General features: G+C 33.9%; 1 long non-coding RNA gene across 1 annotated transcript; it reads right to left on the reverse strand.

Moving 5' to 3' along the window:
* Nucleotides 1-13,685: 13,685 nt before the first annotated feature.
* On the reverse strand, nt 13,686-20,032 carry LOC124358675. The gene is made up of 4 exons (XR_006922054.1): nt 19,926-20,032; nt 17,565-17,842; nt 16,278-16,387; nt 13,686-14,184 (listed from the first exon to the last, which is right to left on the reverse strand). It is a non-coding gene; the product is annotated as an uncharacterized LOC124358675 (long non-coding RNA).
* Nucleotides 20,033-20,946: the final 914 nt, after the last annotated feature.

Here is a 20,946-nt window from a genome sequence, read left to right on the forward strand (position 1 = left end):
ACGACGATACGGTTGAGTTGGCTGTTGCATTTCTAACTGGTAAAAATATTGCATACTTAGTCAACGCATCAGAGACTATCAAGAGATATTGATTACCTTTTGTGGATCTTGGTAAGGGACCTAAATAGTCTATAAAAACCATTTCCCACGCTTTAGTGACTTTCAAAAGACAGAATACCAACTTCGGTGTTGGATATTTTTTTTATCTCTGGCACAAATTACTTATTTTTACTTTATCTGCAATAATAGTGGAAAGATTTTGAGCCCAAAAATAGTTTTGAGTGCGAGAAATCGTTCTTTACACCCCTTTCATTTCATTAACGTTTTTTTGTACTATAGAATACCATGTTGTGTATAGTTCAGATATGTCTACCTTATTTTTAAGATGTGATTTCTCAAATTCATATACTCTTTGATTATGAAAATTTAGTATTATTAATGGCATTCACTTGTACGGAAGAAAGAATGAAAAGCTTTGTCGTGTATTGAATTTAGCGTTGGTAACAAGAAACCAACTACGCCCAAAGCCTGTGACCATAAACGACATTCGATCAAAAGCGAAGAAAAGGGCATTAGGACAATATCTGAAAATAAGGAACTTAAAGGTCAGTGTCATTTAAAGATGTATTATTATTAAAACTGTTATTAATTGTTGCTTGTAAAGCCAACAAAGCGAAAACTCCTCCTTAGATGACATGTTTTACATATTCAATTTATTTACTTGAATACTCTCATACCTGTAATGCAATATAAGAAATGGAAGAGGTTCCAGACACTTATTAATTCTAAACATTATTGGGGTTTCTAGTGAAATTAGAAAAATGTAATGTCTCACCACCTTGTGAAATGTTTTTCAGTACCATACTAAGTGTACTGTGTCCCTATAATGTTTTATTTGAAAAAAAAATGAGAGATATCTCAATAACATATAGTTTCTTCAGCAGTACAGCCACCACTTAATAATTAATCAAAGCTCTTAGATAAAATATCGAACAATTGAACAATTCCAATAATTTAAGTAAGAATTTAAAGTTCAGTACTGTAACATTTTTATTTACAGGCTTGTTTGTGATCAGAACTCTGGAATCATAGCTAGTGGAATGATATTTGTATATTACATACCTTTTATATATAACTATGCTGCATTTATTCTAATAATAATATTTAAGTTAGTTCATTAATCTCGCATACAAATGCCCTTAATTTAAATTATGACTAATTACATCTTTTTATTATATGAAACGTTATTTAATATATTTTATATATAAAAGTTAACACTGAGGCATAAAAAACAATTAAAATTCAAGAAAATCGTAAAATCAGTAAAAAATACTTTTACATTTAATGAGTTGATATTAAATCAGCCAAAATGTCATACCTTTCCTTGATTTATAAAATCGTGCAGAGAGCAAGCAGTAGGTGGAGCCTCTGAACTTCTAAGAAACAACAGACATTCTTACCGTCTTTAAATACAGTTTTATTACAATTTTCCATTTCAGAAAGTATTTATATACACATGGCATGTTTTCAGACACTTGGTTAAGCAATCATTGTGTTTAAAAACTTAAACAATACGTGTCGGGGATGGAATTGTACTGATGTTAAAAAATATGACATACGTTTTAGCATGCATAAAAAGTGGAGCAAAAATTCATGACTATCAATGTATCAAAGTCCAACTTTGTTCTAAGAGACAATATTAACCGTGTATCTAAAAGTTCAGAGCAGTCGAGAAAGCATAAACGAGGGAACTGCACAGTACGCACATGTTGCGTACACCATAGAACGTGAGACTCTTAGATTGTGTTCAAGGAACTTTTAGATATATATTTTCCCCTGATAGTAATCTTTCAATACTTTATGGAGAAACACATTTACGGAAAGCTAAATGAAGAAGAAAATAAAATTCCTCGTGCAAATCTGTTTCGACAAATAGAAAAATTTAATTACGTACCGTAAATAATATTTTTGAACAAATAGAATGGTAGATGATATGTATCATTGATAGCCCACCCCATCCATAGCCCACCAAACACTAAAATTTCTCCTCTTTTTCTTAAATGAATGTGGCTGACTCTCAGCCAACACTTCATTTTAACCATACTAACCCGTGTACAACCCAAACATCAAAACATTGATGTTCTTACTTTCAGTAAACTATTACGTTTAACCAATTATGTAGAGTTTGGTACAGTAGAGTTTGTGATTTACAGAAGTGGGGACGATGCGAGCAAAAAGGCCCGAGGTCCCTGTAAAACTAAGATTAAGCCTTAAGTCTTCAGCTGCCATAGGACAGAAATGTACGGCCAAACGCAAAGCAACCAGAAGGAAGACCGTCAAAAGGAAACAGCACTTTTACTTTTGGTGAGTATTTCGTATATTAAACTGATAGTTCCTAGGTCGCACTATACCGTAAAATATCCTGAGCCATTTATAATGCACCGATCATATTAAGTGTTCAAAACTGGTTTTTTATGTTGGTTGGAACCAAATTTAGTTCTGGTTGTAGATAACGCGCCCTACCACAACAAACAAATTTATAAAGCTCCTACTTGAAGTAGGAAACAAGATATGAACGTGTATCTTTCTAAAAACGGAATACCATTCAGCGACGATACCTTTTTACCTGAACTGTACAAAATTGTTCAGCTACATAAACTAAGGCATGTCCGGTACGCCTTGGACAAAACTGGTGTGCTAGAGGGTCATGACATGTTATGGCTTCCGCCCTACCACCCAGACCTCAATCTCATTGAGTTAATTTGGACCTAAGTCAAAGGTTATGTAGTTAAGAGGAATACTTCAGATTAAAGCCCTATACGAAGACAAGATATCAATTATGGGCGCAGAATAGTGGTCAGTAAAGAGCAAGCACGTGTAGAAAATCGAAAAGGACTATGCAGCCGCAGAACACCAGATTGGAAATATTATAAAATTCCTTATTGTATCAGTTGGACATAGTTCGGATACAGACAGCAATGACAGTGACCCAGAAGAGAAGGGCAATTTGAATGTGATTGAAGAACTCCAGCGTAATGAGGTAGAGCTTAACTACCCAGTTAGTTGAACAGTCAGGTACTCTAGCTCTAGAGAGAGGTACCTCTTCTAAGTTTTAAATCTATGTATGTGTAATTTATACCATCCTAATGGTACATCATAGTTGGTGTAATTTCTGGTGATAAACTTACTTAGTAAAGGAAACTGAGTTGTAATATTTAGTTCGTTTGATTGAGTTGAAACCCAAAGCTTTTACATATATAAACAAATAGTACAAATTATCTCCACCGGTACTGTTCGTGTTTATTCATAATTGCATTGTCACCTCCAGTGCTCCAAACGGGTAAATGATGCATTAGTGAATGCATTCACCAAATTTTGTTTGTTAATAAAGTGAATTAATCACCACCCAGTAGTATTAGGTTTATTAATTTCCATTAGTGCTCTGAAGTTGCTTTCAAGAGCATCGCTTATTTAACTTAGCCTACCGTTAGTCAATTGATTTACTAGTTACACCACTAGTTAATGTTGCTATTTTATCTATAAACATTTCTTCTGCATTCGTAAAACGAGATATTTTTACTTTATGTAGTAAATTTGTTGTACAATTTATTAAATAAATGACATATAACAGTTTATCCATAAACCGACATTCTATAACATGATCGACCCATGCATGTTAATGTATCTGTCTAAAAATAAATTTAATAAATATATATATATATATATATATATATATATATATATATATATATATTAAGTTACAAACAGTTTATTAAGTTATACTTTGTAATTATTGTAAAATGTATTAAATACATGTTAAATAAAAGTTTTAATAAAATCCACCTTTGGTTTGTGAGTGGTACAGCAGATCATCCATACAATTCCTGGCACTGAAACTTAATAATTTTAATACAATTGAATTATTTACGACAATTAAATAACCATTAATTAATCACTTCACTTGCTATTAGTTTTAGTAGCATTCCAACACTTACATTCTACGAAATACTTATGTTTTAAATACAAAAAAATTAAACATTTAAAGTGTAAAAAACTAGCTAGTGATTAATTATATCCGTTCCCTTAAATAAATCCCATATCTTGAACATGTGAAAATGTTGCGAGAAAATTAGTGGTAAACCTGTAACCGCAGATGTTCATCATCCATTGTTGCAAAAATTATATCACAACAAGGTTCGGTTTGCGTTTGACAAGTCTATATAAAGATAATTTTATTTTATTATACCCACTAAAATGTCCAGAATAATATTAAAAACTATTATTGTATTTCATACAAGTTATTTATAACGTGTAACGAGGGCAGATTATTTTAATATCATTGTGAAACCTATTTTCCGATAGCGGAGAAACACAACGTGGTGATCCTGACACAAATCATTACTAGTATATTCCCCCGAAGAACCGAATCGGTGATTATTTTGGGACACTCCTCAAGCCAGCTTTGATTAATAATCCTTAACAAATATTTGCCCATAATTCGACCCCCATTGATTAAAACATAAAACTACCCTCAACACCCGACGCATGCTGCCCGTATTCCCCGTTCCCCACAACTCCATAATTTTCCCCGTCTAACCTGCTTAGACCGCCATAATTTATTTGGGCCAAATGTAGAACAATATTATGTACCTGAATATTAAATTAAAATTATTACTAAACTAACGGATACCCGTCCAGTCTCCGGCGTCGGTCAGCGTGCACTTCGACTCGCTCCCTCGCCACAAGTACGTTCTGGCCCAAACCCGTCCACCGATCAAACCTAATATTGTGTCCCGTCTCGAACCTCGGCCAAAGTTCGACCGGCTACATCCTACACACTGATCGGCCCGATCAGTGGCGGTCACATGCCACAAACGAAATGTAGAAGAGTCAAGAACTGTACATAACTTCAGCTTGAAACTGATCTTCAACTCAATAATAATGTTGTTAAATATCTAAACAAACCTATCAGTCAACTGCTTTGAATTTCATTAAACAACAAGAAATATATTGTATATCAACTAATTGCGAAAAACGTCCATAGATGAACTCCTCCTGACCACTGTATACCGATGAATATTGAATAACAGGAGACTTAAATTATTAAACTTATAACAGTATATAAATAATTGTACCTTGAAATATACGCCATTAATTTTAACAATGTCGGAGTCTTGAGTCACCGTTTCACAAAAACGAATGGTAGATTAATTTATCATTAAAGGATGACACACAGAGCACAATGTATTGATCAAAATGTTCTAATATAAAAAATAGCTAACGTTATGATTTTTTTGAAGTTTTTGTATGTTTATTACTTTTTTAATAGTTTTATTTTTCAGTTTATTCTATAAATTACAGAAATTAATTGCTATGTGTGCAACTTAAAATACCGAGTTATAGTCGTAATAAGACATAATTGAAATGCGCAGGCCCCAAATCACTTCGACATAGATTGCATTTAAAATTTCTCTCACTGCTCCTGTACTTGATTGTAAAAGATTATGACAAAAATGTCATATAGAATTAGCACCATCACAAACTAATTGATATAAAACATAATAATTAGTAAGAAAGAACACTATATATTGCAATGATTGGGAAATAAAACAACCAACAAATCACTGAGAATTACAGAAACATTTCCATTATGGTTTAGTCGATATAAAGATTAAAACCTCCATTTACAATTTATCAAAATATAGAATAATATATATTTTGCACTTAATATTAACAGTAAGCAAAAAATGATATCTTTATACGTTATATAGTTTATCATAGTTTAATTTAAACTATTTTCAATACTAATACTTGTGCCAGTTCGAACTTGACAGCCTGGGGTAAGACTGCAAATTTTAAAACAAAATATTTTAAATACATTTTTCAATATTTTTCTGGGTGGGGTAACTTTGTAAATTCTAACCACGCTCTGCTACCAATTGAAGTGGTTATGGTAATTTTGGGGAGGACCGCGATGTGCATCCGTCAAGCACATGGTTGGGTGGTTATATAATTTACAAATTAGATATCCCCAGAGGTAGTGGATCTCATGATTTGACCGTTCCCCAGCCAGCTTTAATGATAATATAGTGGATGATAATGAGAATCTAATATAATAAAAGTATTACAAAACTCCGGCTGCTATATTATAATTATATTTTAATATGCAAGCATTACGAAAACAACTCAGTCAAGCCCCCAAAAACCTCTGGACGTGCCCTGAACTTAATACGCAGAAAAGAACATATCTGCAGTTTACAAACACTAGAATATTAATATATTATAAGTGTACTTCCAAATCCTTTCGTAGTGAAACCCCCTGTCCGCACACGTAGGCAATCAGTACGCGTCTCCCGATCGTTGACTGCCTCAACTGACCCTTGCTCCCAGCAGCTGTGGCTTATCAGACTACATACATGTTGGCTAGATAACACGGCCTATATAGATAACAGGATGCTCCCAACTGTTACAGTTGGAGGAATTTAGCTGTGCTCGTGCAGCCTTGATACTACCCTTTCAACAAACAAACGCTATCTGTGTGGCGGGTTGCGTTTACGTGCTAGCCGCTGAGATGAAGGCGCAACAATGTCTTTAACGACTTTAAACTCACGATTTCGATTTGCAGATAAGTATTGACAAAAACGCTATTTTCAAAAACACGTTAAACAACACTATAAAAACTGAAAATAAGGATAAGTCCTATTATTGCTATTATTTGGTATTCTCTTATTAATTTAATTTACAATCACTTCAATAATTTTAGTTAATTAAAATGCTAGAATATAATTTTCTAATAACAAATTTTACTTACAATGATTGTTTTTTCATTGGAGTTCTTCAATCCCACTCAAATTGTCCTCCTCTTCTGGGTCACTGTCACTGCTGTCTGTATCCGAACCAACTGATATAATAAGGGATTCAATAATATTGTCAATCTGGGGTTCTGCGGCTGCATAGTCACTTTCGATTTTTTCTACGTGCTGGCACTTTACTGACCACTCTTTTGCGCCCATACTTGAAATCTTGTCTTCACATAGAGCTTTAGCTTGAGACATAGTGAAAGATGTATTTCTCATAGCCACATAACTTTTGACTTCGGCCCAAATTAACTCAATGGGATTGAGGTCTGGGTGGTAGGGCGGAAGTCTTAAAATATCGTGACCCTCTAGTTGAACAGTTTCGTCCAAGGCGTACCGGACATGCCTTGGTTTATATAGCTGCACAAGTTTGTAGAGTTCAGGTAAAAGCATATCGTCGCAGAATGGTATTCCGTTTTTCGAAAGCCACAACTTCATATCTTGCTTCCTACTTTTAGAAGTAGGAGCTTTATCAATTTGAATGTTATGGTAGGGCGCGTTATCGACTACCAGTACTGAATTTGGTTCCAAATTCGGTAATACTTTTTCCTTTATCCACTTCATAAATATGTCCCCATTCACGTTGTCGTGGTAGTCTCCACTATGGTTGCTTGCTTTCCAACAGGTAAAAGCATTGGGCACAAACCCTTTCTCTCCACCCGCATGGATAATTATTAGTCTCTCGCCCTTGGAAATCGGCACGTGTAACCCTTCATTTGAGCCATCCGACCAAGTTTGTTTAGAAACGTGAGACGATAGTATATAAGATTCGTCTAAATAAATTATTGGTCGTCCTTGCTTCCTGTAATTTTTTAACGCTCTCAAATATGTTATTCTTTTCTCTCGGATTTCTGGCTTTTCAATTAATAATCTCCTATTGTTTGCCGTCCTTCTCCAAGTAAATCCCAGGTCCTTTAATAACCACCTCAAACTTTTCTCACAACCCTGGAAATTTATTTTGTCCCTTAGCGCCTCCCTCAATAGTTTTGCAGTCGGTATTCGATGTTCTTCAATATGGAAATTGTACACTAGTCTTCTCACTACACATTTATCGAAGTCATCTAAATGAGTAACTGTTCTACGTCGTTTACGGTTTTTGTTTGGCGTAGTAAAACTTGCCTCACACAGGTTACTAACCTTAAACTTTTTAAGTTCACTGTTTATTTTAGTCACAACTCGCTCTGACACTCCAGTTGCCGCAGCAGTTCTTTGTCGAGCCTTTGACAACGGAATTTTAACAGTTTGATGGTCTGCCTCTTCCTTCATAAATGTATAAACATTACTCACAATTTCGCGAGCCTGACTATGAATAGTTCTGCCTTTGACTTTCGACTTTAACTCAACAGACATTATGGGTAAAAGCGAAGCACAAGGTACCACCACACTCAGCACTGTCACAAAACAGACTGATTTTAGCGAGTGCGATGAGTTATTTGGGCCAATACGATTCCTGAAAGGAGGGAGTCATGAGTCATAGGAAATGTTTTCGGGACGCAGCGCATAACGGTACCCCGCCACCCCTCCCGCCTATCACCACACACTCAAGGACACGCGCACAGCTAAAGTCCTCGGACTGTACCTGAACCGGAGCAGTGGCAAGTCGCCCTATCTCCGCCTTTTTGATAAAGGATTTTTTATTTTTTTCATATACGTAGAAATAATTTAAGGATTTAAAGAACTTTGTTGGAATCCATTTTAAAACGATTACAGTGAAACGATTAAACGTTACGGGATTTTTAAAGTAAATGATTTCATATTATCTACGTCAAATTACTCTTTTTCTGATTTTATTTTTATTTTGGTTCCTACATTTGCAAAGGAACATAAAAAGATTACTTGTTACTTCAAAGGTAATATAAAGGTTAGGATATTGGAGTACATAGTTCAGTGTTTATGTTTCATTATGTACAGCATCCTGGAGTGTGTTCCTATGCTAGTTTGGGACAGACGGTTTTCAGGCGCTGCTCACAATATAAATCAACCCGACAGTTTGTACGCCCGGTTTTAGAAGTGTGTAAATAACCTTTGACATTTTAAAGAAAGGTTAGGTATTTTCGTTGCAGTAAATTTTAAAGCAAATTCCATAAATGGACCAAATTATTGTCCATTACATGCAATGAATTAATTTGTTGGTTACGAGTTACAGTACATTCTATATGATTTCAAGTGTTATTCAAGTTATAATAATTCATTATTGGATTTTACCACACAATTATGCTGAACGGTATTATAATTACAGACAATGTGCTATCGAGTATATTTTAATACGTGGTTTGTACAGTCAAACTTGAGAACAGGCTGTAGTAATGTTTTTGGAGAAAAGTTAATTTACCACACATTTATTTTAAATCAAATGAAATTACTATTCCTGGGAGTTTAAGATACTGTGTGGGCCACGAATACATCGTGTGCTACTAAATTGAAGCATGATAACAATAAGTAGTAATATTTGAAGAAATGTTGATTTACCATACGATTATGCGAAGCATAATAAACATTCAGTTTGTACCAACGAGTCCTGTATAATGAAACCATCTCCAGGGCTCGAAGAAAGTGCCAGACATCGTGATGCTTGCATGGTGCTTCTCGCTCGTCCCTTAACGGACGACTGATCAGTAACTGAAAAGAATTAATTCCCAATGTACTGTTGTTTACTATTTTCAGTTGCGGTGTATAGTAGAGGTGGAGTTTCACACATTTCTACCAATCAACGTAGGTAATTCAAGATCAATACTAATGTTAAATTAAAGACAATTTTAAACATAGTATAAGTAAAAATAGTTTTGTGAAATTAAGTCCTTTGGTTGGAGTCCTATTTACACGTTGGCTACGCTGAAGTAAATAAAAACGTGACTTGTAAAAGTGCTTTAATTATTATTACTGTCACATTAATCTACCCGTTTCTGCAAATTTAGGATTTTGGTCCCTTAATGAAGTTTTATGCAGGTTGGAAAATTACGACATATGTTAGGCCTACTATTATAAAGGTTAGGATATTGGAATATAGGGTTAAGTTTTTGTATTTCGTATGTTTTCTTGTATAATATCATAAACTAAATCTTTCTAAAGTTCTCGTGTTTAGAAACATGGAGAATACAAAACAAAATACAAAAATAAAAACACATTTGTCTACCTATGCCCACTGCGACGGAGTCGTTCGAAAGGAATGTGTTTATAAAGTAGCCTACGTGTTTGGTCTTGCCGACATAATGAGTTAGGTACGTTTTTATTTTTATTTATAATAATATATTTTAACACCACATCTTAAAAACATGTAACCCGGTTGTGATAGTATTAAATTTATTTTTGTAAGGTGTTGTAATTATTTCTCTAATTGTCGCTCATAAAGATGGTTTCTGCCCGAATTCGGGTTGGTTCGATTCCGGACTACTGATGGGTTTCGCTACACTCTCATCACCTGAATCAAAATTAGTCCAACAGTACAGTGCAATGGGGTGGAGATGCAATGCACGTACTGTGGTGCAATCTCAAGGGATCCTCAGAACTCGAGTGCACGAGTAGTTGAAAACAGTAGGCCTAAACAATTTACCTGTCTGTCTGTTCGCACTGGACGTTGTGGATTCCCAACGGTGGCTTTAGAAGTTTTATTGATCTAATTTTTTTACTGTGAGGCTAAAGGTACGTTTTTTACCGTTAAAATTCAAAATGTGTTTATTACCACTAGAATATTCTACAGTATACAGAATCTGACTATATAGGTACTATAACCAACCTACGGTCCTGCGAATACTTTCAGACTCCTTAACGAGCTAATTTATAGCATTAGTATTTGCTATCACGGTTACCCACCAGATCAATGTAAAAGGTGTTCGCTAACGCTCAGTGACATACACCATCATCGAACGTCGCTTATATAGAAATGGAACTTCATGAAAAATATCTAGTATAAGTCAGTTTGTTATAAAGATATGGTAAGGAAAAGCAGACAGAAATGGTAATTTGCTAGCTCATTGAGTAATGGGCTTCGCTAAAGCTCAGCTGTACCTTAATAATATACCAAAACATTAACTTGGTAGCGCGACGCATACTTATGCGGATATCTGGTCAACCCTTCTGATTGGCTGATTCATATCCGACACCTACCACGTCTGATAACGTCTCGACGCCCGTCGCGACGGCGTCGTTTGAAAGGAGTACGTGCATAAAGAACCCGTCTGGTTTCGCTGACATAATGTGTTATTTATAATATTCTAATTTAATATCACACCTTGAAAATATGTATCCCGGTTGTGATGGAAATTTCTTTGTAGAAATATTAATTTTATAATTATCGCTCATAAACATGGTTTTTCCCTGTAGTCGACTGGTTCGATTCCTGAACTTCTGAAAGGGTTTTCAATCTCATCACCTTGCTTAAAATGGCGCCAAATGCCCTAAATAATACTACAACGGAGAGTCTCGGGGGTTCTCGAGAAAAGAAACACGTAGAATTGGGTGTAATCTCAAGGGATTTTCAGAACTCGAGAGTGCAGATGAAGAGTAAAACAATCATCTGTGTTTGTCTATTTTCTCAATATTGGACGTGTGGGTCCCACGGTGGCTTAAGGGGTTTTATTGATCAAAATTTTTTTCACTAGCATAAAGCCTAAAAATGCGTTTTTTACAATGTATTTAGCGTTCTATTCCAGGGTCCTTGCACCAATCTCAATATTTGTAACAAAGTCTGGTAACCGGAGCCAATAAATACAAATAACCTTAAGAAACTCAAGCTATTTCATCCAAACTAGCCGAGGAAAAATGTAAGTTAATTGTAAATAATTACAAGACAACTGGAATCAAATATCTCAACTCCTAATCTGTCATCTATAACATAAATAATTTATTATTCCAGTGGCATCATTAAACCACTAAGACATACATTACATTTATATACAGGGAGTAACTGAAATACACGAAAAAAACTTCAGGAGGTTGTTGTCGGGGTCAAAATAAACCAAAGTTTATATAAATATATGTCTTAAAATGCATCATGGTCCTTCCCAACATCTGTTACAACAGAGATTATCATAAAAAGTATTTGATTTCATTTGTCTGTTTTTCACACAACAAAAATACTAACTTTACTAACTTACGTAATACTTAAGTACTAACTTTACTAGTTATCATAGCCAAGGTACTGCTGGAACAGTGAACAGTGGTATGCATCGATATGGCAACACTGTCTGAAATTTCATTGAACTAGTCCGGTTTAGGATGCTCTAGTCTTTCAAGCAGCAACAGGTTTTACAGATCAACTCGAATAACCAGAAATATTAAGTGAACTTTTGTTTGTTCTTTTATTACATCGTTAAAATTCTAAAACAAACGAGCCGAGATGTCGCCACTTCCCAATAGTAAATAAATAAATAATAAGAGATGTATTTACTTACGAAAATGGCAATAAGATGTTTGAACGCTTATTTACAAATTTGTTCAAGAAAGAAACTATGCAAATAGAAAATGTACTAAAATTATCGCACCATCATGAATACAATTATAGTCATGCCGTTTGAATATTAACCATGATAGATATGTCCATCCATCTCGTGCAGTACACATTTTTAGTTATAGTTTAGTAGAAACAGGCAGAAGAAAACCACCTAACTTCAACTGGCCTGTGGGAGGTCAGACTACTAGTAGATTTACCATGTACCATGATGTCACATGTAGTCTCAGTAGTTTAATGTACAATTTGTGTAATGAATTGAGCTGCAACAGCCTAGGCAATTAAAGACTAGTTTGGACTATGTGGTGCATGTACGTAATATGACAGTCAACCTGCTCCATGCACTTGGCAGATTGTTTCATGTTAATAATTAATTTTTGAGTTGGTCACTAGCATATAGGTTTTTGATACTGGAAATCTTCACCTTAATGGCGAGATTTCCACAAGAAAAATTACATTGACGAGACCAAGAATAATTTATTCATACAAAGATTTTATGTTCAAGTCAAAACAGTTAGAGTAAATTATAAAACAGCAATTGAACAGAACTCTTTACAATAGTGCATATCATCCCAATGGGTAAAACTACGTACACGGCCTTGCAGAAATGCAACACCCTTTCAATTAGTACCATTAATACTAAACACTATCAGTCTCATCAAGATGGGTCAGAGAGCCTCATGGAAACTGTAAAAAGACTTCCCAAACCTGCAACCCACAGTTTAGCTGCTGCAGAAGTATCAACTTCCCTTCATAACCATAGTCACTCCTATTAAGACCTAACACCTATGCTAAAGCTAATTTATTGAGTTATGCCAATGCTACACAATTTTAACTTAAGTCTATATATAGTTTAAACGGTTATAAAGAAAAAATAAATAAATGTAATATATTTACTTTAGTTCTATTGCATTGTTTCACTGTATTATATCATGTTGACCCAACTACTAGTTCCGAGACTATATAAGTAGAGATTTTGACAACTTATACACACGCCTTCCACAATGCCAACAGTACCATGTTCGGAATGTATGTTTCTCTTTCTGATTTCAGTCTCTTCAATCAATCATTTATGATTTTTTTGTCTTGATTTGTAGACTAGCTTCTCAAACCATAATGTTGTTAAAATAATTTCCACACTATAATGCTTACATAGAGTCATTGGTGGAAATAATCACCTGAGCAAACTAGTTTCACCATTTTCTCAATAAATCCTTTCAAATTTGTTATGCTTTATATCTTAAACACAGTAGGTAACAAGTATATAAAGCATTCATCTAACAAAGCATGTTTATGTAGATAAGTAGAGGTATTTACGTCAAGTAAAGAAATACAAATATTGTTTCAGAATTGTATTTAAATGGTTAAGAAAATAAAACAGCTGAAAAGTATCAATTTATTTTATAAAAATACAGATGTTAAATAATTTTTAAGTGCAAAAAAACTAGAATGGAATAAAAATCACTCAAATGTTTGTTAATAAAATTAATAAAATCAAAATATACTTGATAACTTTACTATGTTATTAGTTACTTAATTCTAATTTTTCAAGTTGCATATAAAAATAAATAGGTACATTAATATTTACTACTTAAGTTACTCTTTTAAAGACGTTTCAAAATACACTTTTACTTAGACTATAGATAACATATAACTTATTACTTATATCTAGATAAATCAATAAACTTAGATATATACGGTATATTAATAATTTATTTATACTAGGAAACTGAAGTCACATAGGTAATGAAAACTGAATTAAGAAATAAGATTACTAATGTAATGAAATTAATAATCGTATATAAAAGAGGAAACAGCCAATGAGGTATTCTGCCTTGAGCAGCCAAAAGAACTGATGACGTGGATTGGATCCATCATTAACTGCAAAAGGAAACACACAAGTACATTATTATGATATAATTGATGTTTTAAAAAAGTAACTCATATATAATCCATCATCAGCTACAGTAGTAGTCACTGAATTGCATACATGATTATTAGATAGGTGAAAATTCCAACAGTTGAAATAGTTTACACCATCTTTTTATGTATTTCCTTCCTTTTTTCCAAGTTTCCCAAACTAAATGCCAAGAAAATTTACACATTTCTTCAAGTTGCTATGGAGATGTTAACTTAAAAATAATTGAGTTTTAAGTTAAATCGCAACTTATTTATAAACATTTTATAAGTAGCATTAGGTACTTATAATAATTAAAAATGCAGTATTGTAAGACTTTTGTAAAAAATACATTTTAATATTGACAACAAAAATTATATAACGCTCAAGATTATAAAAGTTATGCGAAGAGTTTGCAAAGTAATATACTAAAATTTTACAAACTGCCTGACCTAGTTCAATAAATGTTTATGTGGATATTCATAAGACTCTTTCATTTGTATAAGGAATATCTAGTTTCAGTGCATTGCTCACACTTTCATGGCATGTATTGTGTCAATAAAAACTATTGGAATAATGAGGTTGGAAAATATTAATAAATAATTAAATATTTATTATATTACAGTTTAAACCCAGACTTTTCTTATAGGAAACAAAAAACTAAATATAAATACAACAATTAATTAATTACAATCATAAGCATATCTAGGATGACCTACTGGGGGAGGGAATTATCACTAAAAGTTTTCTTCACCTTCTATTTATTGGGTTACAGGAGCACACCCCTCCCCACGGAATATGTTAAAAGCTAGTAATATCAAAATTGCAAGTTTAAGCTGTCCGAGCATCATTATTATTCTTATTTTATGCTCTACCAAAACAGCTACTGTATAACATAAGTGAAAATTGACCCATTTAAAACCCATCCGATAACACAAAATAATTTTAAGAAAATGATAATGCATTGTTGAGAATAACAGAGGCTCGGGAAAATAGCTTTATCTTGAGACGTACAAGACACATCCTCCACCTTTTACCAAGAATGTATACATTCTATTATGGGCTTCCAGGATACAAATATATTATATTTGAAAATATGAGCGTATATTTGTATTACTTAAATAATACGTATTTTACGTTTAAATGTTTTGTCCCTGATAAAAATATTGTGATATTGACATGTATTTTTACAAAGTATATATTTACTGTGTATACAAACAAGTACACAAATTTTGAGACATGAAATTAGTAATTGTGTGTTTTATACCGCAGCTGAGTGGTTGACATCCACCATATACATTGCGCATAGACAATTAAACAAATATAGACATATATTTATATACTACAAAATTGCTAAAAGTTTTAGCAAGTGAATTATCGAACAAATTGCCAAAAACAAGTCATTACAAGGTAATCAATGCTCAAAGTTTCCAGAGAATATGAAAATTATATGTGATGTGAAGTCAAGTAATGAGGATATATAATCAAAATTATATTAATGTTACTTTTTCAATATAAGGGATATTACATATGTATTATGAAGGTGTACACAAATTGTCTTCCTTACCTATACTAATAAATAAAACAACTGATATATTGTATATCATAGTACAAAGCAGAGCCGTAAGTAGGACTTGGCCCCCACTTGGGGGGGGGGGGAGGAATAAATCTGAATAAATATACTAAATAGATTAGTTATGCTAGTTCAAAGTAATGCATATGTCACAGCTGTTTTTCAAATAAGATGGATTGATTTTATATGAGCATTTTTAATTTTTTGAGGGATATAGAGAGGGGGGTTCCATCTTTCCCCCTCAAAGTTATGCTAATGAACAAAGCACTGTAGAGCAGTCAGTCCTCTTATTTTTAAAGAGTCAATTAGGTTAAACGGAGGGTGATGTATGAATACAACAGTTCTGTAATGTAAAGATTAGGTGCCCCTGTAACTAATTTTTCTATTAATCTATATTTAATTATTTTAAATTCACTATATATATATTATATATATATATATATATTATATATAATATATATATATATATATATATATTCATAAAACACAATAACAAATAAATACCTTATTTATCCAGGGATTCTCCAGTCTTGCCCTTGCAGTGACTAAATCGGTATACTGGCAAGTATTCCATATGTTAATTACTTTCCTTCCATTCCTCGGCATTCAGATTCCTGGTGAGAATCATGGAGTAATACCAGAAAACAATGCACAGTTTTATGCTGTTCTTTTTTTGTGTATTTATTAAAGTGGCATTTGTACCCAGAAAATCATTGGAAAAGACAGGATGGAAAATAACTCATACCAGAGAGGTTGTTGCTGTAGAACTGACTTTGATAGTTGGGGGGGGGGGAGGGAGGGAATGGATTTTATAAACAATAATTTCGACTTCTTTTGAACTAAAGCATGATGCAATAGCTAAGGTTATTACCTATTAATATCCTATTTCAATTTTTCAATGTTATTTAACTAAGAGAAACTAAGATAGCATTTTGCTTATAAATTTAATCTCAAACCAATTTAAAAAAGTTAAATCATCATAGTAGTGATAAATTATTAGTCAGTACTGAAAATTTTAAAACTGAATTAAATAATACTGTTCTACTATGTATGTTGCACCCTATAAAAATACTTCATTGTTTACACAATTACCACGATAAGACAGTTTCAATAAGGTTTGCAATATTTTGAGAATGAACCCCAACCTAATAGAAATACATTGAAATATTCAATGCTTTGAACCTATGAAAATTTGATTTTTTTTAAATACAATATTCAATTTTGCAACATAAATACTTACTCAACACTGAAAATGTTTGATATATTTGCAAAATTTGAATAAAATAAGTCAATTATAAATAATTAGATAGCAACCATTTATTTATTTTAAATATTTAGCAAGGTAACAGGGAGAGAGATTAGAATTTGATTAGAATTAATTTTATTACAGCATTCATTATACACAGTTGAAACTTTCTTAGAGAGACATATTTATCAAGTACCGGTAGCTTAATCTTTTTCATAACATTATACAGAAAATAGACCTGCACAGACATTATAGTTAAGAATATTATGTAAATTAGGTTTTTGATATAGGTACTCGTATGTTGAACGAATTGTACTGCTAAAGTGTTTCGTTTTTCAGTAAATAACTTCTCTAAATATTCTGATAATTTTTAATTAGCCAATTACCTCAATTTCAGGATCTAAGAGCCCAAATCATTTGTGTACATTTTGTGGAATGAGATTTAAGGCTAGTCATATTATTCTATTAGGTGTATCATATTATAGAACTATGTTGCTGAGAGTACTATGAACATGTTGAAGAATTGCAGAATGCTGGAGACTCACTTGTTAGGAGCAAAGGAAGCTCTCTCTGGCACAGGATGGTCAGCTGACAGAGCTTGATGTCCATTGTATAGGAGGTGGGTGTTAGCCACCATCACAAAGTGACCCAGGCAGGGGCTACTCAGTTTTGGCCGGCCTCCAGAAATGATATTACGCCAGGCCCGTTAGGTACTGTGACCTGCCCGTACTAGTTGGACAGGGCTGCCCCGGCCCTTAGATCATGGTAAGTGTCTGACAAAACCGTTCTGAAGACGGGCCTGGACCTGGGTGGTGCTTCACTACTTTGTAACATGAAACAGAAACACGTTATTTTAAGTGATTGGTTAATAACTTTGTAATAATTAATGAATGTACATAAATTGACAAAAAATACATCTATTTTGCTTTTTGGGGAAACAGTTTATGAAGGTGTACACAAATTGTCTTCCTACTATATATATATATATATATATATATATATATATATATATATATATATAAACTTCGTTCAGCAGATTAGCCATCTATAATAATATTTTTACAACATAGTGTCCTAGACCAGTCTTTCTAACTTCTGCTCTGTCTGACCCTTAGCACTCTTGTAAACAAAGAAAGAGATGCAATAATGTGTCACAGAGTAACAAATGTACCAGAGCTTTACGCCCCATCTGTGACGCTTTTTTGGCATGTACTGCAGTAATTGCGAGTGGCCCTTAGTGCTCACCATGCTCTCATCTATTGACAAATGTTTACCAGGCATAAAATACAATTTTGATACCCTGTTCATATGATCTATTAATGGTTGGATCCTGGCACAAGGATCATGGCACCAGGTTGTTGTGGAAGAGGTAATTCGGATGTGTCAACCAGATGAAAAAATTGTAAAATAGCCTGGAACCTGTTTCTATTGAACAGTCTGGAAAACCATGGCACACACCACATGGAAAACGCCCAATTGGCCTGTGAAGTGGTCTCCAAAAAAAGAGATTTGAACAATTGCCAATATCAAATTTAGAGTTAAGGCAAGCTTTCAGGAAACTGCAGCTGTTGACTCTGTCAAGCCTGTACATTTTGGAAACAACTTAGTTTTGTGTAAATGTGCCTTAACCAGAGGCATGTATGAGACCCATGACAGAGCAAATTACCGAACTGGTGGACTAATGGTGGTTTATGAATGCCTGACCTCACAAGCGGGTGTTAATTTTCTCAACAGCCTGCACAATTGAATTAAAGATGCTCCAACGCCTAAGGCATCAAAGACTCGCCTCAAACACTTTTTGGTGTCTCAAGCATTCTATAATGCAGGTGAGTTTTGGTATTGCAAACTGCCTCCCTGTGCTAAGTGGGTTACATTGGCAATGAACGAATGAGGCGTGATTGTAAAATCAATATGAATGAGTGTATATTGTTTCTATGAAAGGCTGAAATTTTAGAAAACCTGTATTGATGTTTGCCATACAATGTACATTTTGTTGCTGCCATAAAAAAGATTTTGTTTGTGGCGGGAATGTTGAGGCTTGAGAGAGACCGGCTGTAATGATGTTAGGGCAAACCTGAGCATTTCCAAAGAGTTCCTCAAGCCCCTAAATTGAAATAATTTTTAAAACACATGTCATGTGTAACTAAAATTAGCAATCTGAATGTTGAGTTTAGCTCCAGTTCACCTTCCTCTTATTGCAGGATCTGAAATCTGATGGTGTCACAGACTTAATTCCTGGAAATTGAAATATTTTCATCTGAAGAGATCCAAACAGCTAAACTCAAAGAGAAGATTCCTGACACTGCACTAAGAGGAAGATGAACAGGAGTGAAACTCAACATTCAGACTGAATCAACCCTCCCAAAAACAGCCATGTTATGAAATAACCAGATAACACTATCTTTTTAATCTCATCTTTCCATATACATTATATCTTTAGTAAACTTTATACACTAGTTTTATTGTAGCAATTTCAATAAGATGTAAAGAATGAATTCCGATTAAAGCTCTGCAATTGCTAGTAAAACTTGTCCGATCAAGATAACTCATCCCAATCAGAATAATTATTTATCATAACATTGTGCAAGTTCCAAATGGTAACTACTATTATAAGGAACAGTGAACTTACATTTGCTGCAGTTAAAATGATAGGGAGACTTTAAATCACTCAAAGTCAAATACAATTTTTTGGGGAATTTTTTCTAAAATTATTTTATGTGAATAATTTAAAAACTAATTATTATACTAATTTGACAGAGTTTCACTCAGTACAAAATAAAAATAGGCTCGTCACTGCTTCAATTAGAAATGTAATTGTTTTAAAAATGTTTAATACAAGTTCAAACAGTTAAAAGAAAATAGCCCGCTATTTAAAATTTGGAATAATTAAAAAAGTTTATACATACTATTTTGTTGACTCACAAACAAAGATATACTGGATTTATTCATTGCGTCGCAAGTGATGACTTGGCGGCTCCGACCGACCACTACTGTTCCTCGAAAGCTTGCTACATACTGACTAAGCGCCAAGGCAAGCGCTAAGCGGCCTCGCTTACATCATCTCTCTCCCCCTCATCCCCTCATGCGATTTCGCCAACCAATCAGAAGTCAGCTCTGCAAACATTACCTTATATGGCAAGCCCCCTTCTACGTCTCAACACTCCCTCTACTCTCCTCTATTGCGTCTCAAAATACAAAGTTTGGGGGGAAGTTCAATTCTCGCCAATGTAAAATACGATTATTATTATTGCCGATGAATTGCTTCATGAATGAAAATTACTAACATTCTACTAAAGACATATAATTTGTATAAAGTAGGATATTGCTTTATTTAACTCAATAATAATGATAACTCATTGAGGCATTCAGAAATTTTCCCTGTGTGTGGGAACTGCACATTTTTTTAAAATCTTTGTTGTTGAGGTTTATTATAGTTAAAATATTATCACAATTTCCACTATCAGCTTTTATTTTGATATACAAAGTGTACCGTCTGAGACTGTAAGTTACTGTGTACATTGAACGTGGCCACTAACTATTTCCTCATTGTGAAATTCTCACTTATCATTAGCTCCAGCCTACTAACTTTGACAACTGATTAATTTGGTGAAACCAGAACGAAACGAACACTGAAGTTCATTCCTCCGTTCCGTTCCACACTCCCTGGATTGTCGACAAGTCTTCTGCTATTTGATGTGCAAAGAGAGATGGGATTCGCTTGGTGGAGTCCAAAGCCTTTTGGATCGTCCGTCGTCTTGGAATAGTTATAGTAGAGAATTTATAGCATGACCGGTGACTTCGAGATGCGCCGTAGGCAAAGACGGAACTAAAGTGGTGGGGGTTGGAGCGGCTCAGTCTGTTGCCGTATTTAGCCTTGTGAACTTCGGTCTCCAGTCTTCTATACGTGCCGCTTAAAAAACATTCGCT

This window comes from Homalodisca vitripennis, chromosome 3, assembly GCF_021130785.1.
Source record: "Homalodisca vitripennis isolate AUS2020 chromosome 3, UT_GWSS_2.1, whole genome shotgun sequence".
Classification (NCBI taxonomy): Eukaryota; Metazoa; Arthropoda; class Insecta; order Hemiptera; family Cicadellidae; genus Homalodisca; species Homalodisca vitripennis.